At 42.3% G+C, this 22,885-nt stretch overlaps 1 protein-coding gene across 4 annotated transcripts in view; it reads left to right on the top strand.

Annotated features, from left to right (window-relative positions):
• The window catches only part of FER (FER tyrosine kinase), a 353,477-nt gene that overhangs the window by 45,607 nt on the left and 284,985 nt on the right, over window positions 1–22,885 (top strand). For 3 of the 4 annotated variants that reach the window (XM_040343195.1, XM_040343168.1, XM_040343176.1), the window contains exon 3: window positions 8,121–8,203. The exons of the other annotated variant lie outside the window; for it this stretch is intronic. The gene's annotated coding sequence lies outside the window, so the exon portion shown is untranslated. The remainder of the gene's footprint in view (window positions 1–8,120; window positions 8,204–22,885) is intronic. 4 annotated transcript variants of the gene reach the window in all.

The following is a 22,885-nucleotide window of genomic DNA, read 5'->3' on the forward strand; positions in this document are numbered from 1 at the left end:
TAAATATAATTTTTTACTAGTGTCATACAACACTAGAATTCTTCTATAGCTTGTAGGCGGAACATTCAACCGGAAATGTACGATTGCGGCGTCGTACAGTTTAGCTGCTCCGTCGAATCTTCTTAGAACATTCGTAGGACACCATTAGCCTTTAATGACAAATTAGACCTTAATTCAGATTTTTGGACGAATGCATTTTTTTTTTACGAAACAAACTAATAAAAAACAAATTTAGGGAGTAGCTAAATACATTTATTTTTCGGACGAAAACGAAATTCCGAAATGAAATATTTCAGCGTGCACATGTCTACATAACAGTCCAGAGGCAGAAAGTATGGGAAATTACGGCCGGGTTTTGGCTGAATGAACAACTATTTTTTTATCTTAATGGTAGTTTATGGACTAAGGCCCTGTACACACTGGTGCGATTTCTCTTGTGTCTGCCATCATGCTGCAGTATATGATAGTGGAAATCACACATGGTGTCCATTCACAACAACGTATTTGTGTATGTGTGTGTGCTTGTTCAAAAAAAATGCAGGTGCTTGTTTTGGTGCAAATTTTTTTTTTTTTCATGATCTCATGCTTTTCAGCCTGGAGCAGAGATGTGGAATTTACTTTTTTTTTTTTTTTTTAAGTGTATAAATTAAGTAAAATAAAAATATCTATATCTATAATTATTTTTTTTTAAATGCCCCTATCCCCAGTAGCTCGTGCTCAGAAGCGAGCACACACGTAAGTCCCGCCCACATATGTAAACGCTGTTCAAACCACAGATGTGAGGTATCACCGCGTGCGTTGGAGCACCAGCAACAATTCTAGCACAAGACTTACTCTGTAACTCTAAACTGGTAACCTGTAAAAAAAAAAAAAAAATTAAGCGACATCTATGGAGATTTGGAAGTACTGAAGTTTGGCGCCATTCCATGAGTGTGTGCAATTTTAAAGCGTGACATGTTAGGTATCTATTTTCTCTGCGTAACTTCATCTTTCACATTATACAAAAAAATTGGGCTAACTTTACTGTTTTGTTATTTTTTAATTCATGAAACAGTTCCCCCCCCCCCCCCCCCCCCAAAAAAAAAGCTTTTGAAAAATTATTGCGCAAATACCGTGCAAGATAGTTGCAATCACCACCATTTTATTCCCTAGGGTGTATGCTAAAAAAACATATATAGTGTTTGGGGGTTCTGAGTAATTTTCTAGCAAAAATTATGATTTTTGCATGTAGGAGAGAAGTGCCAAAATAGGCCCGGTATGGGCTTAAAGGGTCACTAAAGGAATTTTTTTTTTTTCTCAAATGACTGTTTACAGGGTATAGAGACATAAACGTTAACTGATTCCTTTTAAAAATGATTAAAAATTGAATTTAATCTATCATATAATGTGCTCTAGTTTCACTTTCGGTTTTAAAGGTACATACATGAAGTTCCGGGTGAGAGGTGAGTCGGGAAGACTCACAGAACAAAAACAAACAAATCCAGGGCAGTGTTTTGTTTTTAAAATGAATCTGATTGGTTCTGAGGAGTTTTAGACACACAGTAATGACAGCTTAGACCACCGTGAAAATCTCCCAGTACCATGGCTATAAAAAAAACAGGCAACCGGGAAGTGTGGAGATCAGAGCAGAATTACAGCTACTTCAAAGCAAAAACGAACAATGAGGACATGAAACCAGGACTGCAGTAAGGTAAAGGAAGCTATTTAGCTTAAAAAAAAAAAATTCCTTTAGTGACCCTTTAACGTGCTACATGACTCTCGTGATTATGTAGCAGCACTAGTGTGAATTAGGCTAAAGTAGTAAATTGCAAAATCTTATCCCTTGTTATCACCTAGCAGATAAAAGAATAAAAGGTGTGCTCTTTATTTCTCTCCTTTTTTTGTTTTTATTATACGGACACAGAATCTTTGTGGTTTTGGACTATGGATTATGCAGCTACCTTCAGACAATTGGATACTGGAAAACAAAACCGCCCTAGCTTATGTTTCACTTATGTCCCCCACAATTTTTTGCTAGTGATCTTAGATAAAAGAAAAATGAGAAGAAAACTTTTATTTGCTAACTTTTCTCACAAAGGTCACAGCTGCTCATAGCCACCATGGCTTCTATTTAGCAGCATTCCTGATGGCAAACTTTTTAGCTGAGCCTTGGGGGACCATACACAGACCACACCAGGATAAAGATGTGGGCCCAGCCTGTAATAAACTTGATCCTCCTTTGGTGCTCAGGGGTCTCATTTCAGCCCTTGCCTTTCTTTTCCCGAGACCATGGACCTCTTGCTTATTGGTGGAAGCCTTTGTGTTGGGTGCTGTTCATGTTGTTCCCCATAATGCTTCCCAGTAATACAATGGAACCTAATTTTGTTTTGTTCGAAAACTGCCCTTGGCCCTGAGCCTGTCGGATATATTTCATTGTTTTGCTTAAAAGGTTGGCTTCCTCATTGCTATTACCTCAAAGTTATTGCCCTTATCGTGTAAGAGGCCCCTTCCTAGTGTTAAACAGGCATAGGGTTGTTTTTGCAGCATAAGGCCTTCTTTCTTCCTAATCTTGTTTCCTTCTTCCACTTTAATTGTGGTGTTGTGCTTTCCTCCTGACGTCCTAATCCTAAACATTTTAGGGAGATTTCCCTCCACTGGATGCTGTTCTGGGTGTGGAAATTTACCTTTCTGCTATTTCTTCTTCTAGGCAATCGGATGTGTTCTTTGTTGTGCTAGAGGGGACATCCTGCCACCTTGTTTTACTATTGCAATTTATATTTAAAGAGGAAGTAAACCCCCCCCCCCCGGAAACGGGGAAAAAACAAATCCCGCAAGAGAGGCATAATGAGCTAGTATGCATAGCATACTAGCTCATTATGTGGCACGTACCTGAAATCGATGCCCCCGAAGCGCTCCTCGTTCGCTGCCGCCACCATGTTTCTTCACAGATTCTTCCTGTTTTTGCCGCTCCGGGGGTGTGATTGGCCGGAGCGGCGATGCCGTCACTCCCGCTGTGTGTAACTGTAGGGAGAGAGAAAGGACCTGTCATAATTGAGGTTGAATGTCAGGGTGAGCGGGACCAGGCTATCCAACACCTGCCAATGGGATCTGGGCAGACTGCTACGTGTATGTGACCCTGCCCCTTTCTCAAACGGACCAATCATTGGCTGGACAGGTGCTGGGTCCCGCCCACCTCTGAAATTACGCTGAATGCTTCAGCTCCTCTATCTCCATACAGTTTCATACACGCGAGTAGCAGAGAGCAGTTTCACAGTTACACAATCGGCTGTGCCTTCTGCCAATGCCAACCAGTGCCACATTCCAGTGTCAATCAGTACCACCTGTCAAAAAAAAAAAAAAATATGGGCCGCAAAAATCGGCATCATATATCGGCCACCGGCCACCCCGATTTTCTAAATATCGGCATCGGCCAGAGAAAAACCCATATCGGTCGACCTCTAATTCTTACCCGTTTCGCCATTTCCTTTGCAGGCTAATTATTAGTGGATGATATGGTTCATTATATTCACACCTAGTTTGATTTGTGTTCGAATAAGAAAAGCAGTGATGTCTGCATCTCTTTGGAAGTACCGTATATACTCGAGTATAAGCCGACCCGAATATAAGCCGAGGCACCTAATTTTACCATAAAAAACTGTGAAAACGTATTGACTCGAGTATAAGCCTAGGGTGAGAAATGCAGCAGTTACTGTAAGCGGAAAAGAGGGTCAACAATTCCCATTTGCAACTTCACTGTGTCCATCTGCATGCCTTGGCCTCGCTGACTTCTAGTAACAGTGCCCAGCAAATGCAACCTCACCAGCAGCGATCAGATGCAACTTCACCAGCAATTTCAGTAACAGTGAAAATGTTTACTTACCAGGTGACTGGGACTCACCTCTGTAGCTGGACCATGCGGCAGTGGGCAGAGGCAGAGCTGGCTGTAGCAGGAGACTGGTGGTGACAGACAACATGATGGTGACTAAGTTTTCTGGGAAACGCAGACAGATCACTGGCAGTCTGGCACTGATGATCAGAGCGGCGCAGTGCAGGGGAAGTCTCCTTATCTTTCTCCGTTTGATTTAGTTGGCCCTGGGTCTGGGGGAGGAAGGAATTCTCTACATCTCCCGGTGCTGTGATATTATGTATTCTAGTCGGCGGCCATGCAGTGTACCAAAGCCCCGCCTTCTCCTCGTCCGTGATAGGCTGAACACTGACATCCTCGTCCATCAGTGTTCAGCCTATCACGGACGAGGAGAAGGCGGGGCTTTGGTATACTGCACAGCCGCCGACTAGACTACATAATATCACAGCGCCAGGAGATGTAGAGAATTACCATAAATCCTTCCTTTCTCCTCCAGGTCATTACTCTTCGTTATTACAAGGCAGAAACCTTCACAGGACAGCCGGGAGGGTGCAGATGGACAGAGCAAGGAAACCTGACTTGAGTATAAGCTGAGGGGGGCATTTTCAGCACAAAAACAATGTGCTAAAAAACTCGGCTTCTACTCGAGTATATATGGTACTTATCCGCTTGGGGGGTGTCTCAACTACACTGAAATTCCTTTTGCAGGGGATGCCTAAAATCTGACTTGTATGTATAGCGGCTGCAGCCTAAAGAGAAAAGATCTGTTTTAAAAATAAAGCAACGCTAAACAATGTCCTTATTCTCTAAAATAATATATACACATCCACTACTTGCTGGCCCTGTAATCTGTTTTTCGGGAAATAGTTTATTATGTTCTTCTGACCCCTTGTAATGCCCTCTTTGAGTTCCCACTTCTGTTTTGGAATGAGCAATGCAAATTTGTTATAGTCATGTGCATTGCTCTATGCTAACATGTCTCATGATCCATAGTCCCTGACCTATCTCAGGAGCAAGCAAGAGAGAGGGAGGCTATGTCCCCACATACAGAAACACCATGGAAAACAAATGTAACTGCTCTCCAACAGAAAGTTGTCTCACAGCAGTAATTTGGAGATTTAGTGGAGCTTTTGAGTTGGGAAAACTTGTGAACTGGCTTATGCAGCTATATACAACTCCATTTCCTGAAAAGTTGGCATGCTGTTGGGCGAGGGCCATGTTTACCACGGTATAGCATCACTTCTTCTGTTGTTAACACTCTGTAAATGTCTGGAAACTGAGGTTTGCAGTTGTTGGAGTTTTGGGAGAGGAATGTTGGCCCATTTCTTGCCTGATATAGGATTCTAACTGCTCAACGGTCCTGGGTCTTCTTTGTCGTATATTTAGTTCCAAGATGCGCCAAATATTTTAAGCTGGTGAAAACCCTGGACTCTTCGACTTCAAAGCCATGCTATTGTTTTAGGGTTGAAAATGCTTTCATTGGTAGTATAAACAGCGTAACAATGACATGACTGATATTCAAGTAAATTGGCAACGAGCGGGCCAAATGGCTATCGCTTGCAGCGGTGCCTTGCCTTAAATCATCATGAGCATAGATGAATACACATTATCTCAAACAATGAATAGTCAGGGGGAGAAGGAAAAGAAAAAAAGAATAGAGAAAGAAAAGATTGGGAGAGAAGGAGGGGGAAGGAAAAAGAGTCTGCTGGGAAAGCATGGAATAGAGAAGACAGTAACTTAACTGATGAAGACCATCATCATACATGGAGAGGATGTCAGCCAGAGTATCTGACGAGGAGTAGCGAAGCCTAATGCCCTGTACACACGATCGGTTTATCCGATGAAAACGGTCTAATGGATTTTATCATCTGATATCCGATGAAGCTGACTTTCATCAGTCTTGCCTACACACCATCAGTTAAAAAAACGATCGTGTCAGATCGCGGTGACGTAAAACACAACGACGTGCTGAGAAAAATGAAGTTCAACTTGAGTCGACTTGATTCTGAGCATGTGTTGATTTTTAACTGATGGATTTCCCCACAGACTATGGTTTTTTTCCATCGGTTTTTTAACTATCAGATTTTCAAACAGGTTGTAAGTTTAACTGATGGGGCCCACACACGATCGGTTCATCGGACCGTTCATCGGAAAGCGGTCCATCAGACCGTTTTCAACAGAAGAACCGATAATGTGTACGCACAATTACAGACCACAGAACTTTGTTTTTCATAGGTATTATTGTCAAGTGCCAGCATCTCCTCCATTCTCATGACATTGTTCACTGTGGAAACACAAAGTGACAATGGGGAGTTGTGGTGGTTTTCCAGAAAAGCGGGATAAGTTGCCGGGCTGCAGACAAGAAGAAACAGAGGAGGCATTGTTTCTGGCAGGCTATCGAGCCTGGAAACATGGTGAGAAGGGTGATCTCATTATTAACATTATACACCTGAAATACCTGGTTCCAGAAGGGTTGTATCTAGGGGTGTAACGGATCAAAAAACTCACGGATCGGATCGATCCTCGGATCAGGAGTCACGGCTCGGATCATTTTCGGATCAGCGCAAAAAAAAAAAAAATGTGTGTGTTATATATATATATATATATATATATATATATATATATATATATATATATATATATATATACACATACACATACACACATTTCACGGGTGGATTAAAGAGGAAGCAGGTGAGGCTGTTTGGGACTTGTTAAAAGTACAATCTTGATGTTTTTACAGCTCTATATATATATATATATATATATATATATATATATATATATATATATATATATATATATATATATATATATAATATACACACATATATATATAATTATATATAGCTGTAAAAACATCAAGATTGTACTTTTAACAAGTCCCAAACAGCCTCACCTGCTTCCTCTTTAATCCACCCGTGAAATGTGCTCTCCCCCCCCCCCTCCTCCTCTCACACTAGTGCTTCTCTGCTACTATTCCCTCTCCATGTCGGCTTGCCAGAGCCCAGTGCACAGCGTGACACGCCTCCCCGGGGAGGCGTGTCACGCTGGGCTCTGGCAAGCAGACTGGGTGGAGCAAGATCGCTCCGGAGCTAGGCCGAAGCCGGGGACTTTCCTAGGCCTAGGCTCCGGAGCGCTCCGCGGATCGCGGGGTGTGCCGATCCGAACGGGGTGGCCCGTTCGGATCACGGATCGGTGACGATCCGTTACACCCCTAGTTGTATCCTTTCACACTCCCACCAGACATGAAGATAAGTGCCCGGGCTGCACTGAATAGCCAGCAGGAGAACAGGGTAGATAGGTAGATTTTGTGCAATGTAGGGACTGTACCATCTGGAAGGGGTTTTGAAATTATTCTCCTGTGAGTAACAGGAGATAGAGGATTTGTGTGCGAAGTGGAATGCAGTCTGCCTATCTGCTCTGGAGAGGCCTTTTGCCAGATCTACTTACCACATCCTGGTGTAAGGGGATAGGTCATCGGATTAAGCTATAGATGAAGGAGAGTAGATGTCTGGGCAGATCATGGAGGAAACTTAAGCGTTTGAATTCCTGAAAACGGTCTATGTATTTGGGATGAGAGAAATGGGTGTTTTGCAATGGAGGCCAGGTGGAGGGAGGTGAGCCAGTCGCGATTATCCTCAGGAACTACCGGGGCCCCCAGTCCAGGTGGATGAAAGTTTGGTCCTGAGGCCAGGAGGAGCGGTGGAATGAACCCAATGTAGGGACCCCAATGCCCTTTTTGTGATTTTTTTTTTTTAAGAATGTAGAATACATATTGGCCTAAACGGAGGAAAAAATGTGCTTTAAAAAAAAAAAATTGACACAGGAGCTGGGGCCTCTGTCCCTTGAAATCCTGACTAGACAACATGACCCTGCATTACTATGCCCAGTGACATCAGTCAAACACTAAATAAGGAGTGACTCTACACACGTCAAATACTGTACACCTTTCATTGCTGGCTTTGTCCAGTGCACTGCTGTCCCGAGTTGCACTTTAATATACAATATATATTGTAGTTGGTATGACCTGTTATATGTTTTGTATTATACTGCAGTATGTATCTGTTTCTTGACTACAGCCCCAGACATTATCCAAATGTTCATTTCAGCCAAAATAGAAACAGGGAGCTGAAGAGGTGTGGGTGTGTGTGTGTGTGTTTGTTTGTTTTTAGTACTTTTCTTAGTGTTGCATTTAAAAGAGAACTATTGTAATCATGCACTTTAGATACTGTATTTCAAGCACATTTTTTTATTATTATTTTTTATTTTAAAGGACTGGGCATGCAACATCATAAAGTATTTATTTAGCTGTATTGCGTGGTGAACTGTGATGCGCCAGTAGTGGAGTGTTAAACGGTAAGTTGTAATTAAATTTGTCGACTGTTTTTGCAATACTGCAGTACCCTTGTTTTAGTATGCCTGAATCCTGATACTTATAGCGTAAATCCATACATCTTACTTTTTTGCTTGAAAAAAAAAAAAAATAATCTTTAACCACTTAAGCCCCGGACCAATATGTTGCGTGCTCGTGCGACGTGGCTCCCAAACAAAATTGGCGTCCTTTTTTCCCCACAAATAGAGCTTTCTTTTGGTGGTATTTGATCACCTCTGCGGTTTTTATTTTTTGCGCTATAAACAAAAATAGAGCGACAATTTTGAAAAAAATTCTATATTTTTTACTTTTTTGCTGTAATAAATATCCCCCAAAAACATATATAACATTTTTTTTTTCCTCAGTTTAGGCTGATACGTATTCTTCTACCTATTTTTTCGGTTGGTTTGCGCAAAATGTATAGCGTTTACAAAATAGGGGATAGTTTTATTGCATTTTTATAAAAAAAAATTTTTTACTACTATTGGCGGCGATCAGCTATTTTTTTCGTGACTGCGACATTATGGCGGACACTTCGGATAATTTTGACACATTTTTGGGACCATTGTCATTTTCACAGCAAAAAATGCATTTAAATTGCATTGTTTATTGTGAAAATGACAGTTGCAGTTTGGGAGTTAACCACAGGGGGCGCTGTAGGAGTTAGGGTTCACCTAGTGTGTGTTTACAACTGTAGGGGGGTGTGGCTGTAGGACTGACGTCATCGATCGAGTCTCCCTATAAAAGGGATCACTCGATCGATACGCCGCCACAGTGAAGCACGGGGAAGCCGTGTTTACATACGGCTCTCCCCGTTCTTCAGCTCCGGGGAGCGATCGCGCCGTTGTCCCGGATCGCTCCCCGCTGGAATCCGACCGCCGCATGTAGCGGGGGGTGGGGTCCCGCGGAAAGGCAAGGATGTACCTGTACGCCCATTTGCCTGTACGTGCCATTCTGTGGACGTACATATAAATGCGGCGGTCGGGAAGTGGTTAAAACACGCACTGTCAATGCAAACTATGTCTGTAACATTGTTACTGATTCTCCAGCACTATTGACAGTGCATGTTTTTAAGATACCTTTTTGCTTCAATTTAAAACAAATTTATGGATTTACACTATGAGTATCAATCTTTTCCATCCATCCTTATGTGAATGCACCATATGATCCAACCCGCCGTGGAGAAGGAAACTTCATTGGCATTAAGACCAGTGGCAACTCTGCTTAAGCCCAGGTTCACAGTGGGCTGTGGGAGTGAAGCTGTGCGAGATCAGCTGAACTCGTACGATTTCACTCTCGCCTGTCGGTCCCAATTTTGGCCGCGATTACAGACACACCTGTGCAGGTTTCTGCACAGATGTCAATGTAAATCGCAGGCCGAAATTGCAAAAAAATGGTACAGAAACTACTTTTTGAAATCGATGCAGTGCCCCAGATGTGGTGTTGCACCAATTAGGACGGGGCCATTGCCAGCAAATGCTGCTGATTTCGCACCAGCCCTGGGTTCACATTGATGCTACTTTGAAGTAGCGTGATTTCCAAGTAGCAAGGTCAGCGTGATTTCAGGTGCTACTTGATAAACATCTGTGTGGCTTTATGCACAGATGTCTATTGAAGTTGCACCTGAAATCGGCAAAAGTAGTGCAGGAACTACTTTTGCAAATCGGTGTCGCACCAATTGGAACAGTGCCATTGCTGCCAATAGGCTGTGACTTGCCATTCGATTTGATCTCTCAAATCGCTCCAAAGTGAACGAGAATCTTCTAAATGGTGCATGTTTAGGAGCTATTCATTTTACCTACAGGTAAGCTTTATTATGAAATCCCCCAAATTACTATAGTAAAAAATAAATAAAAAATAAATGTAAAGCAAAAACTGACACTGCCCACTGCTCTGACGTTTTCCACGACCCTTCCCAACAAAAAGCTTGTGGAAAAAAAAAGTAAAAAAATAAAATTGCATCAGATAAGATAACATTGTATAAAATGGTGTAAACAATTAAGGGCTCATTCTCATGGGTTTTCTTGCTCATAGTGTGAATAAGTAGTTTGCTTGTGTGGCTGGAACTGTCTGCTACTGGGGATGCAGTGGCTGTACAAACAGATGTCCTAATTTTACAGGTGTGAGTAAGTGGCCCTAAGTGCACACTGCCTGTGTTTTGGGCCGTACATGTGCATCCACACGCCTGTCAAATTAGGCCCTGCGGCTGTGTTGCTATAGTTGTTACGTCTCCATAGAGTGTAATAAAGGCTGCCTGCTCCAGCCACATAAAAAATCTGGTTCGCACTGTACAGACCACAGCACCAATGTGAATGAGCCCCAATACCTCGTTTACATCAACAATTTATTACCTCAATACAGTTTCATCTTTTAGATTTAGCAGGGATTGTATAAGTTTTGTTGTGTTTGTGACCACTAATAATTCATTGTATTTTTTTTTGTGAAAAGGAAATGGTGACACCGGAAATAGTCAGAAAACTCACAGAAAAAAAAACAGCTAAACGAGTTATAAGTTTAAACAATGCGCATAAAAACACAGGTAAAAAACACCTAAAATGCAAGTGACTGCATATCAGTTTTTTACCTGCATTTTTTTTTATTCACACACACGTGAACCAACCCTGATACATATATCACATGCAGAACATCCAACTACATACTATTGATGCCACAACCCTTTCCATGGTAATAAATATTACATCCCCTAATTTACATGATATTCTAGATGTTTTTTTCTCCAATGTTATATATAGAGTGATTTTCCAGGGAACAATAATACGTACAGCTATCTTACCTAAACCTTTAATATAACCCTGATTGGGGTAGTAACTTAAGTGATTAGTTTGCTGTCATGAAGAAGCAAACCCAAAATTTCCCCCACACCATTTTTGTGTTCTTTTTCTCCATTTCTGGATATTGTGTTAAATGCAGTAAGCTTCATATTCATTTTTTTAAAAATGTTTTCTGTGACTTTCCACCTTCTTGACAATCTACACATAATTTGCAAACATTTTTTATTTCCCCAGATGTTTTTTTTTATCCCATAACAGGTTTGCTTTAAGTGAGCACTGCCCTCAACTTTTATCAACTAGTTCAGGTGAAAGAATAGTGAGCGCCCATTTATGTGATCTGATGTGATCATTCCGGGGCTGCTTGCAATGATGTGTTTGATGGGGCAACACGGTGGTGTAGTGGTTAGCACTTATACCTAGCGGCAAAAGGGTCGCTGGTTCAAATTCCGACCACGACACCATCTGCCTGGAATTTACATGTTCTCTCTGTGTCTGTGGTTTTTTTTTGTGTACTGCGGTTTCCTCCCACCATCCAAAGACATGCTGGTAGGTTAATTGGATCCTGTCCAAATTGTCCCAGTATATATGTGTGTACGACTGTGTTTCACAAGCAGGTCAAGATCCCTACAGGGTAAATGACCGCACCAGCCATGATGACACTGGCTGCAAAAAGGCCCTAGAGGCGATTCAGTTTGCATGTGTACCACTCTACAAGTCACTTCATTCATTCATGTCTGCAGTCTAGAAATTTGTTTTCCTATGCTCCTACAGTGTATCCTATCTTATGAGTCTTCCTTGGCTTTGTTGGGTGTGTTCGTTTCCTCTATCCTCTAGCCCAGCCCTCAAAATTTGCACTCGCCTGCTCGCATTTTGCGAGTGTGGGCTGCCTGGGAGAAGGGGGGGCGAGCAAGGAAAGGAGCCGCCGCAGCCTGGTTGTTCAAAGAGCGGGGAACATGACAGCTTTCAATTCAATAGCTGTGTTCCCCGTGGCGAGCCGCCATATACAGCCCCTCCCCCTTGTTTGGGCACTTTGATAGACAATCACCCATCCCAGGATTGGACGAGTGATCTGTCTATCAAAGTTTCCCGGGCAAGGGGGAGGGGCTGTATATGGCGGCTCAAGACGGGGAACACAGCTATTAAATTGAAAGCTGTCATGTTCCCCGCGCTTTGAACAACCAGGCTGCGGCGGCTCCAGCTCTGGCTCCTCTCCTCCTCTCACTCAGCACAGGTAGGCTGCTATGGGGACACTGTCTGCACTGGGGACACTGTCTGCACTGGGGACATGGTAGGGGTTGGGGAGAGCAACTGGTGGCGAGTACACCTTGAGGCCTGTCTAGTAGCTCAGGACTTTAAATTTTGAGCCCTGCTCTAGCCCATGGGTGCTCAACCTTTGGCCCGCCAGCTGTTGTAGAAACTTCAAATCCCATGAGGCATTGCAAGCCACAGTTACAAGCATGATTTGCAAAGAAAGCAGCTTGATGGGACTTGTAGTTGCATAACAGCTGGAGGGCCACAGGTTGAGCACCAGTGGTGCTCAATATTTTGGGGTGCAAACAATCTTGCCCCCCCCCCCCCACATATTCACTACCCATAATCTCCCACCCGCGCAAGGAGGCCGATGGAAGCGCTCTAGGAAGTTCCTGGCTTCTTCGCTTGCACTAGCAATTCCTAACCTCCCCCCTGCCCGGATGGAAAGGTGGCCATTAATGGCCTAATTTTTGTGGTGTTTCTGAAGCCTTCATCCCCAAGTAGTAAATACAAAGAACTGAGACGGAAAAGTGGGACTTTAAATGAGGCTTGGCATAGGCAACTGATGGCAAATGAAATGTAATAAACAGAATTCATAACATTTATTTTTATAATCATGTTGGACATGCCATATTTAAAAAACCAATTGAATCGATCAACAATACATTAGTGGTCATAATGACTTGCACATAAAATATATAGGCTCATATGGTACACATATTCAATACACATGATTAATAAATCGTTAAACACTTGTTGAAATCATCATATAAGCAAAATTGATAGGAAAAAAAAATCATTGATAACCCGTACATCTAACATGAACAATGCATAAATAAATGCTTGCTTAGAACCAGGCTTGTCTTGACATTTTGGATCGTAACTCGACGCGTTTTATAGCTTTTCGCTACTCAGACGTTTTTCGGCAAGTTTTGTACTAAGAAAATGAATTAGCAGTTAGTACCCTTTAAGAGAAAAGGGGCCAGTGAATTACAACATTACTAATTCTTACGGGTCAGCTCACCAGCTCAGCTCGGGTTAGGAATGGGAAATTAAGGGAAATCCCTGAGTAGGATGTCGGCAACGGGTTTGAGGTGGGAAAACCACTACAGATGGGAACAAACAGCCGGAAAACAAGCCTGATTGCCAGAAAACTTATTAGCGAATATTTATATATGTCACACAATTGGGTGGGCTCAGTCAAACCTTTTTATGGAGCCAATCGGGGCCTCAGGTAATAATCATGTGCTTCAAAAATTAAAAAACCCCATTGAAATCCATGCGTCTGGTGCCCTGCATGCAAATTGGGGGCTGGGTGCATGGTTTAGGGGGGCAGTGCCCCTAATGGAGCTGCCGCCACTGTTAAACACCAATGTGAGTCTAGCCTGAGTTATTTTTTTTTACTACGGTTATGCAAGACTTTGTGGCACATAACACAAAGTTATTTGCAGATCCTTAGGCCTCATTCACACCATGTGGAGAGACGTCAGTTTTTTTTATTAATTTTGTATGCACATGTTCTACAAGGGCACAAAGAAGACGATTGTCCGCCATGTCCCCTCTTCACACCACATTCCACTTGTGGATTTTTTCTGTGCAGGAATCTGCAACGTGTATGTAGTTTTCTGCGCGGGAAAAAAAAACTGACGTGACATCAACACTGTGGTGTGAACAGTGCACCTAAGATGCACACGAAAACTGATGTCAACATGCTTAAAAACTTCACTGAAAGGCTCATGAAAACTGATGTAAGGTCGTGTCACTGCAAGTGAAGTCTTTTAGTTTTTTCTGTCTGTCTTTTATGATTGTATGGTGTAAATGAGGCCTAAATACAGAGGTAGCAAGTGTGCTTCCCTGTCTTCGGAAGATTCTTTATCCTATCTGCTCATGACCTTGGTGACCTCTGAGCCATCAGCTGCTGACATTCTGCCTAATTTTAAGTCACTCCAGTCTTTACCTGAAAATCTTGCCTCTGTGGAGTTGCAGTCCTCTGACGTTACTCCCATATAAAATAAGAGACCATTTCTAATTACATTGGTGCTCGACCAAGAATTATTTCCAGTCTTGGATCTATTCGAGCCCCTAAAAACTCAAAGACCCCCCCGGTGAAAACCCCCTGACAAAATGTTTGCTCCCCCCAAAGTACTTATTAGCCTTGGTGGATTGCACCCACCCGCCTGGATACAATGCATCCGGTAAAGTTTTCACAGCGTTTTTTACTTTTCTCACATTTTTTATGTTGCAGCCTTATTCCAAAATGGATTCAATTCATTATTTTCCTCAATTCTACAAACAATACCCCATAGAGACGATGTGAAAAAAGTTTGAAATCTTTTCTAATTTTTTTAAAATAGAATAAAAAAAATCCCATGTACATAAGTATCCACAACCTTTGCTCCATACTCCATCCTTTGCTCCTTTGGCACCAATTACAGCCTTGAGTCTTTTTACATATGATGCTACAAGCTTCGCACACATATTTTTAGTCCGTTTCTACTAATCTTCTTTGCAGGACCTCTCAAGCTCCATCAGGTTGGATGGGGGAGTGTTGGTGCACAGCCATTTTCAGATCTCTCCAGAGATATTCAATCGGGTTTAAGTCTGGACTCTGGCTGGGCCACTCAAGGGCATTCACAGAGTTGTCCCATAGCCACTCCTTTGTTATCTTGGCTCTGTGCTTAGGGTCATTGTCCTGTTGGACGATGAACCTTTGCCCCAGTCTGAAGTCCAGAGCGCTCTGGAGCAGGTTTTATTTATTAAGGATGTCTCTGTACATTGCTGCATTCATCTTTCCCTCAATCCTTACTAGTCTCCCAGTTCCTGCTGCTTTCATACATCCTGACAGCACGATATTGCCTACATTCTTCACTGTAGGGATGGTATTGGCCAGGTGATGATCAGGGCCTGGTTTCCTCCAGACATTACATTTGCCATACAGGCCAAAGAATTCAATCTTTTTAACCAGACCAGAGATTTTTGTTTCTTATGGTCTAAGAGTCCTTCAGGTGCCTTTTGGCAAATTCCAGGCGGGCTGTCATGTGCTTTTTTACTGAGGAGTGGCTTCCGTCTGGCCACTCTACCATACAGGCCTGATTGGTGGAGTGCTGCAGAGATGGTTGTTCTACTGGAAGGTTCTCCTCTCTCCACAGAAACACTGGATCTCTGTCCGAGTGACCATCTGTTTCTAAATTTCCTGACTAAGGCCCTTCTCCCCCTTTCGCTCAGTTTTCTGGTGGTTCCAAACTTCTTCCATGGGATGATGGATGTCACTATGCTCATTGGGACCTTAAATGCTGCAGACATTTTCCAGTACCTTTCCCAAGATCTGTGCCTTGATACAATCCGGTCTCGAAGGTCTACAGACAACTCCTTGGACTTTATTGCTTGGTTTGTGCTCTGACATGCACTGTTGACTGTGGGATCTTATTTAGACAGGTGTGTGCCTTTCCAAATCATGTCTAATCAACTGATTGTACCACAGGTGAACTCCAATCAAGTTGTAGAAACATCTTAAGGATGATCAGTGGAAACAGGATGCGCCTGAGTTGAATTTTGAGTGTTATGGCAAAGGCTGTAAAGACCGGTTTATTGTATTGACACTCTCAGCGGTTCGCATAGGGCAGTGTGAACTGTCGGTGATTCAAGTGCGATGTGAGAACCCGCATTGGATTCCCAGGGTTTCTGCATCGCACCAGTGTGAACCGAGCCTGAATGTACATGAGATTTTTTATCAATTTGCAAATATTTCGAAAGTGAAAAAGTGAAACGCTGTGAATACTTTTTGGATGCACTGTAAGTGTTGGTTTAAGTTCTGTGTGAATGAATCTGTATTCATGTCTGGATTCCATTAACAGAAATTGCAAAGTAGTTGCTAAGGTGTATGTGCAAAGGTGTTCTCATAACTTGATTTTAAGACATACCAATCTTTTTAACATTATAATTTGTTAACATATGAATGCATATGTGTGATTGAAATGTATCCTGAAGTAGGTGGAGGCTTTTCTACCTTTCCTGTTTTAAAACCTGCAATTTTCTTTCTTGTATTGACCTGAAAAAAAGGTGTGTCACAAAGTGTTGTACAAAGATTCATACATTTGTATATCTATTTTCTAAACGAAGGCTAGCCATACATGTGCCATTGGATTCCCCCAATCCATTTATATGCCTTTAAACGATAAGTTCACTTTTTTGAAAAAAATTATAAATGCAAATTTTTTGCAGGTAAAAAAAATGTGTATTTATTTTTTTGGAGCCTGTAAAGCATTGCACCAGTGATCAGTAGAACGCTGGTGCCAATCTGCCAGGAAGAGAGAATGAAGCTGCAAAGGCTGCCAGACCTTGTAGTGTTCCATTCACAAGACATTGAATGAATGACACAGGCAGGCAGAGCCCCGCTAGGCTTTTTTTTTTTTTTATTATAATTGTGACCGCTCTTGGGGAAGATTCCCGCTAGCTGTCAAATTGGGGTAACCAAGGAGGTCCGTGGGCCTGTCCTTTCGTTAACATGTTGCATGCATATTCTAAGAGTAACATGTATGAAACGTGAACTTCTCCTATAATCCATGCCTAATCTGCACCGCTGGCTGTTGTATTCAGACAAGACACAGTATGCGTAGTTGTATTAAATACTTAAGTGACAGCATCTGAGAGGATACAGCCACTGTTTCTACCTGGCTCTGTCGATTATCTAGGAATCAACTGAAAAATATGCTTTTTGTATGGCTAGCATAAGAAGGCCATGTACTGACTTTGGGTTACCTAGTGTCACGACTAAGGAGTCTACCCGCACCAGGGGCGTAATGACTGACTGGTTCTTAAGGCCCATACACACAATCTGATTTTCCGACAACAATTGTGTGATGGCAGGGTTTTTGTCAGAAAATCTGACTGTTTGTACGCTCCATCGGACAATTGTTGGAATTTCCGACAACAAATGTGTTCTGTCTGATTATTCGATCGTATGTATACAAGTCCGTCGGACTTGAATGCAAAGTACAAACACGCATCCTGCGAGCCAATGCTAACCATAAGACAACATTGGCATAAGTTGCCCAAAGGGTGGCGCTAAAGAGCAGAAAAACCATGTCGTTTTGTGTATGTTGGCCATAAACCTACCTCCCCCTTCTCCTTCCTAGATAAATCGGCTTCACTGGCTTACCATTTTTTCTTTAAAGAAATGCTATGACTGTAGTAAAGAAAACAATCAAACCTCACTGTCTTCTAATGATTACACAGAAGCTTTGTATCCTAATCAGTTCAAACTCTGTACTACCTTAGGAGCCTTACCTGGACAGCGTAGTGTGGGGGAGGACTGTAATACTTGGTTCGGTCATTGAATGCTGCGTAAGGCACTCACCTTGGCACATGGTGCAATGCATTCAGTTAGCTGCAGAGTGCTCTACAGTTCCAGGGCCGCGATCTATCGGTATGGAACTTAGCCCTTGAAGATTCCTTCATTGCCCACCGTGATGAACAAAACCTGGACATTATGTACAGTTTAGTGTCATGGACAGGTAAAACAGAATCACTCTGTATATCTGACCATTACTGTGTAAAACTGAGCTGTTTGGAATGTATTCACATTACAGTGCAAACTTCTCAAATTTGGAGCTAAAATTTCAAGCACTGCTCAGTCTCAGGTGGATGTTGCATAACACCACTGGTAACACATTTTAATGCCACTTCCGCTTACAGCTCTTATAAATTACTTTGGCGCTTCCTTCCACCCCTTTGCCATGAGGATTTTTTGCAGGATAGTCTACACCCAGTCTTGGCATCTCATTCTAGCAAGCTGCCTACTTCACAAAAGCAGAATTTTCGGCGTCAGTCACAGTTCCTTGGACAGGTTATGGCCATAAAGCAGTCATTCTGCTGACAGAAAATTTGAGATGCTCTTTTAACCTGGCAGCCCTGTAAACAGCTTTCGCTGCTATTTTTCTATGTCAAACTGCAGTTAACTGGACTAGGACAATAAATAACCCTGTATTTCATTTTTTTTTGTGGAAATACCCTAAGACAGGTTATGAGACAAATATCCAGGATGGGTCTAATCTCCATTCATATGTGCAGAATCTTGTGGCTAAACTATTGGGCAATGAAAGTTGCATGTAAAAGGGAAGACCTCTGTTTGGTGAGACATTTGACCAATTCATCAAACGATCACAGGTAGGAGGGTCAAAACCCCCCTCCTCTAGAGCCCTTCGCTCTTCTAAACACACTTGCGCTCTAAGCAGGCTTCAACTTAATTTGAGCACAAGGCTTGACCCTCAATGATCACCAAGCTTTTCCCAAAGTCCTCTTTACAATGAAGGGATGCTCTAACTTGTAAGAGTAGGGGGATGTCTGTTTACAGTTTGCATCTCTTAGGGTCACAGACGTTCCAGACAGGTAGGTTTAATTGGTGGTATCAAAACTGTACAAGATAGTTCAGAACTCTACCACCTCACTGCTTTCTTTTTCAAATCCATCAAAAAATGTCCAAGGAAGTCAGATTTGAAGATTGCTCTGAACCACCAAACGATTCTACTCCAACCTGTTTATGGTACTAAAGCCCAATTGAGAGGTATTCATCCTATCCTGGAATTACAGTCCTCCAACAAAAATTCCTTCATGTGCATGAAATCTGCAAGGTCAGTAATGGCCCCTATGAGACAAGGGCAACATATAGCATCTGGATAGGGGGGAACTAAAGCGCTAGCTATTAACCAAATGAGATGAAAATGTGCTGGCAATCAATACCTTAAATCATGAAAAAAAACCAATGCAGCTCAAATCGAATTGGTGCTAACAACAAAAATAGTGAATGTAAAAGTGGTGTGATGAGCGCAAAGGAATGTATAGATAAGTGAACAATATATCAAAATAAAAGTTTACGATCCTCTAATCTAGAGGAAAAATAACTCCAATCACCATGCGATGGCGTGAGATATGTGCTAAACACAAAAAGTCCAATGAAGTGATAAATGTGAAACTAAAAAAATGTATAATAATATAAACAATAAAATGTCCCAAATAGCATCAATCAATAAAGTGATTCGTGTGAACGTGCTGGCAGCGATGGAGTGATCCAGTTGTATAAGGTGAACAATGCCCGATGATCGGGCTCACAAAGCGCTTACCTCCCTCACAGGGAAAAACAGCATCGAAATCCCCAGCTGGACTGTCCCACAGCTTCTCCAATGAACGACCGCCGTCCTCTCGATTGTCCTCTCGATTGTTCTCAGGCGCGTGTCCTCACCTCTGTGTGTGGTTCTGGTCTTCTCAAAGATGGCGACTCAGTATCCCAGCAAACACAAGATGATAAAGGAAGAAAAAAAGGGGGCTCCAATAGTGAAGTAATTCTCACGAATGTTTAATGGATAAAAAAATCTTTTCTCATCAGCAGTATATAAGTCATCTGTGACTGGTTAAAGCTTGTCAAGCTTTAACCAGTCACAGATGACTTATATACTGCTGATGAGAAAAGATTTTTTTATCCATTAAACATTCGTGAGAATTACTTCACTATTGGAGCCCCCTTTTTTTCTTCCTTTATCATCTTGTGTTTGCTGGGATACTGAGTCGCCATCTTTGAGAAGACCAGAACCACACACAGATGTGAGGACACGCGCCTGAGAACAATCGAGAGGACAATCGAGAGGACGGCGGTCGTTCATTGGAGAAGCTGTGGGACAGTCCAGCTGGGGATTTCGATGCTGTTTTTCCCTGTGAGGGAGGTAAGCGCTTTGTGAGCCGATCATCGGGCATTGTTCACCTTATACAACTGGATCACTCCATCGCTGCCAGCACGTTCACACGAATCACTTTATTGATTGATGCTATTTGGGACATTTTATTGTTTATATTATTATACATTTTTTTAGTTTCACATTTATCACTTCATTGGACTTTTTGTGTTTAGCACATATCTCACGCCATCGCATGGTGATTGGAGTTATTTTTCCTCTAGATTAGAGGATCGTAAACTTTTATTTTGATATATTGTTCACTTATCTATACATTCCTTTGCGCTCATCACACCACTTTTAACATATAGCATCTGTTGACATCAAAAATGCCTATTTTCATTCTCCCATTTTCCCAACTCGTTTTTGAAAGAGACGACCAATTCCAGGGTGTTCAGAGGAGGAGGGCAAGCAAGTTACAGGCTAGCTAGACAAACGTCTTCCGTGGAACGCTCAGCAAATGCCCAAGAGAAAATTCAGTTTCTCTCCACGTCAACAAAATTGCTCTTTTGCCAAATTCCACGGAGCTGAGGCTAATAACACCATCCCTTTTTTGCCTTGCATGCTCCATGAAATATAGCAGGAGAGGAAAATTGTGATCATACTTGCAGTGAAGTGACCCAGAAGAACCTGGTACACCGATATACTCAGTTTTACTTAGATTTAAAGTAAATGGCTCCTGACCTCTTCCCAACAGGCCAGATTGGCTATCTGAAGGCCCTCTATTCCACCCTGCTTCACAGTCTTTGGCTTTAATGGCGTGGCTGTTGAAACCTAGGTTTTAAAGGTTAAAGGGATTTCCAAGTCTGATTCCTGCCTGGTCAAAAGCATGAAAGGCCACTTCCAAGAAAATCTATTGTCTTATCCAGAAACCTTACTTTGCTCGGTGCAACCAGAGTCAATACAGTCCCAGAGATTACGTTATGTAGCAGATATTGACCAGAATCCAGAAACAAAAAACTAAACGCCTTCTATTCAAGGTGTTTTTCATGTTAGTCTCCCCTTAGAGCACCCTGTGCTTTCCAGGGACCTCTGATTTAGTTCTCTCTGTGCTGCATAAGTCACCCTTCAATCCCTTAATGGACATTTATTTACTATTTGCACCCAAGGCCACTCTTCTAAAGGTGGCGTCACTGACCTATCTCAATGAGAACATTGTTATGCCATTCTTGTGCCCTGCGCATAAGCATCCAAGGAAAGTCTCTCTAAATTGCATTGATGTAGCCAGAACCATTAAAGCAGGGCTCGACAAATCCCGGGCGCCAGGTCGTCATGGCGACTAGAAATAGGGTCCTGGCGACTTGGTTTGGAAGGGGGGCTGGCGCCATCTGGTGGTGAGCCGTTGGTATCAAAAGTTATTACCACCAGATGTGAGCTGGCGCCATCTGGTGGTGGCCGTTGGTATTACAAGTTAAGCATTACGAGTTAAACAGCAATTCTAATGTTGTTTTTTACTATTTTCACTGCCATCTTCTTGCCTCTAATTAGAACCCCCAAACATTTATATATATTTTTTATCGTAACACCCTAGAGCAGGGATATGCAATTGGCGGACCTCCAGCTGTTGCAAAACTACAAGTCCCATCATGCCTCTGCCTCTGTGTGTCATGCTTGTGGCTGTCAGTCTTGCTATGCCTCATGGGAATTGTAGTTCTGCAACAGCTGGAGGTCCGCTAATTGCATATGCCTGCCCTAGAGAATAAAATGGCGATTGTTGCAATACTTTCTGTCACGCCGTATTTGCGCAGCGGTCTTACAAGCGCACTTTTTTTGTGAAAAAATTACACTTTTTTTAATTAAAAAAATAAGACAACAGTAAAGTTATCCCCATTTTTTTTATATTGTGAAAGATAATGTTACGCCGAGTAAATTCATACCCAACATGTCACTCTTCAAAATTGCGTCCGCTCGTGGAATGCCGACAAACTTTTACCCTTTAAAATCTTCATAGGCGACGTTTAAAAAAAATCTACAGGTTGCATGTTTTGAGTTACAGAGGAGGTCTAGGGCTAGAATTATTGCTCTCGCTCTACCAATCGCGGCGATACCTCACATGTGTGGTTTGAACACCGTTTACATATGCGGGCGCTGCTCACGTATGTGTTCGCTTCTGCGCGCAAGCTCGTCGGGACGGGCGCGTTTTCTGGCTCCTAACTTTTTTACCTGGCTCCTAGATTCCAAACAAATTTGTCAACCCCTGCATTAAAGTGTATGTAAAGAAACCACTTCCATTAGACAACTGGTTTCTTTGTGTGTACTTTCCTCAGGACCTCACAGGGGACACCTTACTTCTAAATGCACTATGTATAAATAAAAGATAAGGTAATTACTAGAGCCCATGGTCCTAAACAAAAACCTTGTCCTGCTCTGTTGCGTGCCCATTTCACCAGATCTGTTGACGTATCCTGGGCCTTTAGGCACCAAGCCTCTGTTTCCCAGTGGTGTAAGGCTGCCACCTAGTCTTCTGGTCATACTTTCTCATAGTTTTACTAGGTGGACATGCAGTCTTCTGTGGATGCAGATTTCAGCCACAAGGTACAGTACAGGATACGGTTTACCCTCCCTAAACTCTTCATGCTACAAAACTGAGGATTCAAGATTCAGGAAGGGTTATAGGTGAGGTGCCCCAGGGGGACATGTCCTCAAAAGCTTGCCAGTATCCTAAAGGTATACATTTATAACCCATGATTTATGAATAGGTTGACTGTGTTATGTACTGTACTCTAAAGATATGGAATTTACTGTTAAGTAAATGTAAAAATTCCTCTTTTCAATAAGCAGACCTTTTTCGATGGACAATTTTATTTTTTAAGGCTATATCTGTATTCTTTATTTTTTATGATTGTGTCCACTGACACCAATATTGGGGGATATTTTTGTACTCGCTGACACAAAAATA

The sequence above is a fragment of the Rana temporaria genome, chromosome 1 (assembly GCF_905171775.1).
Source record: "Rana temporaria chromosome 1, aRanTem1.1, whole genome shotgun sequence".
Classification (NCBI taxonomy): Eukaryota; Metazoa; Chordata; class Amphibia; order Anura; family Ranidae; genus Rana; species Rana temporaria.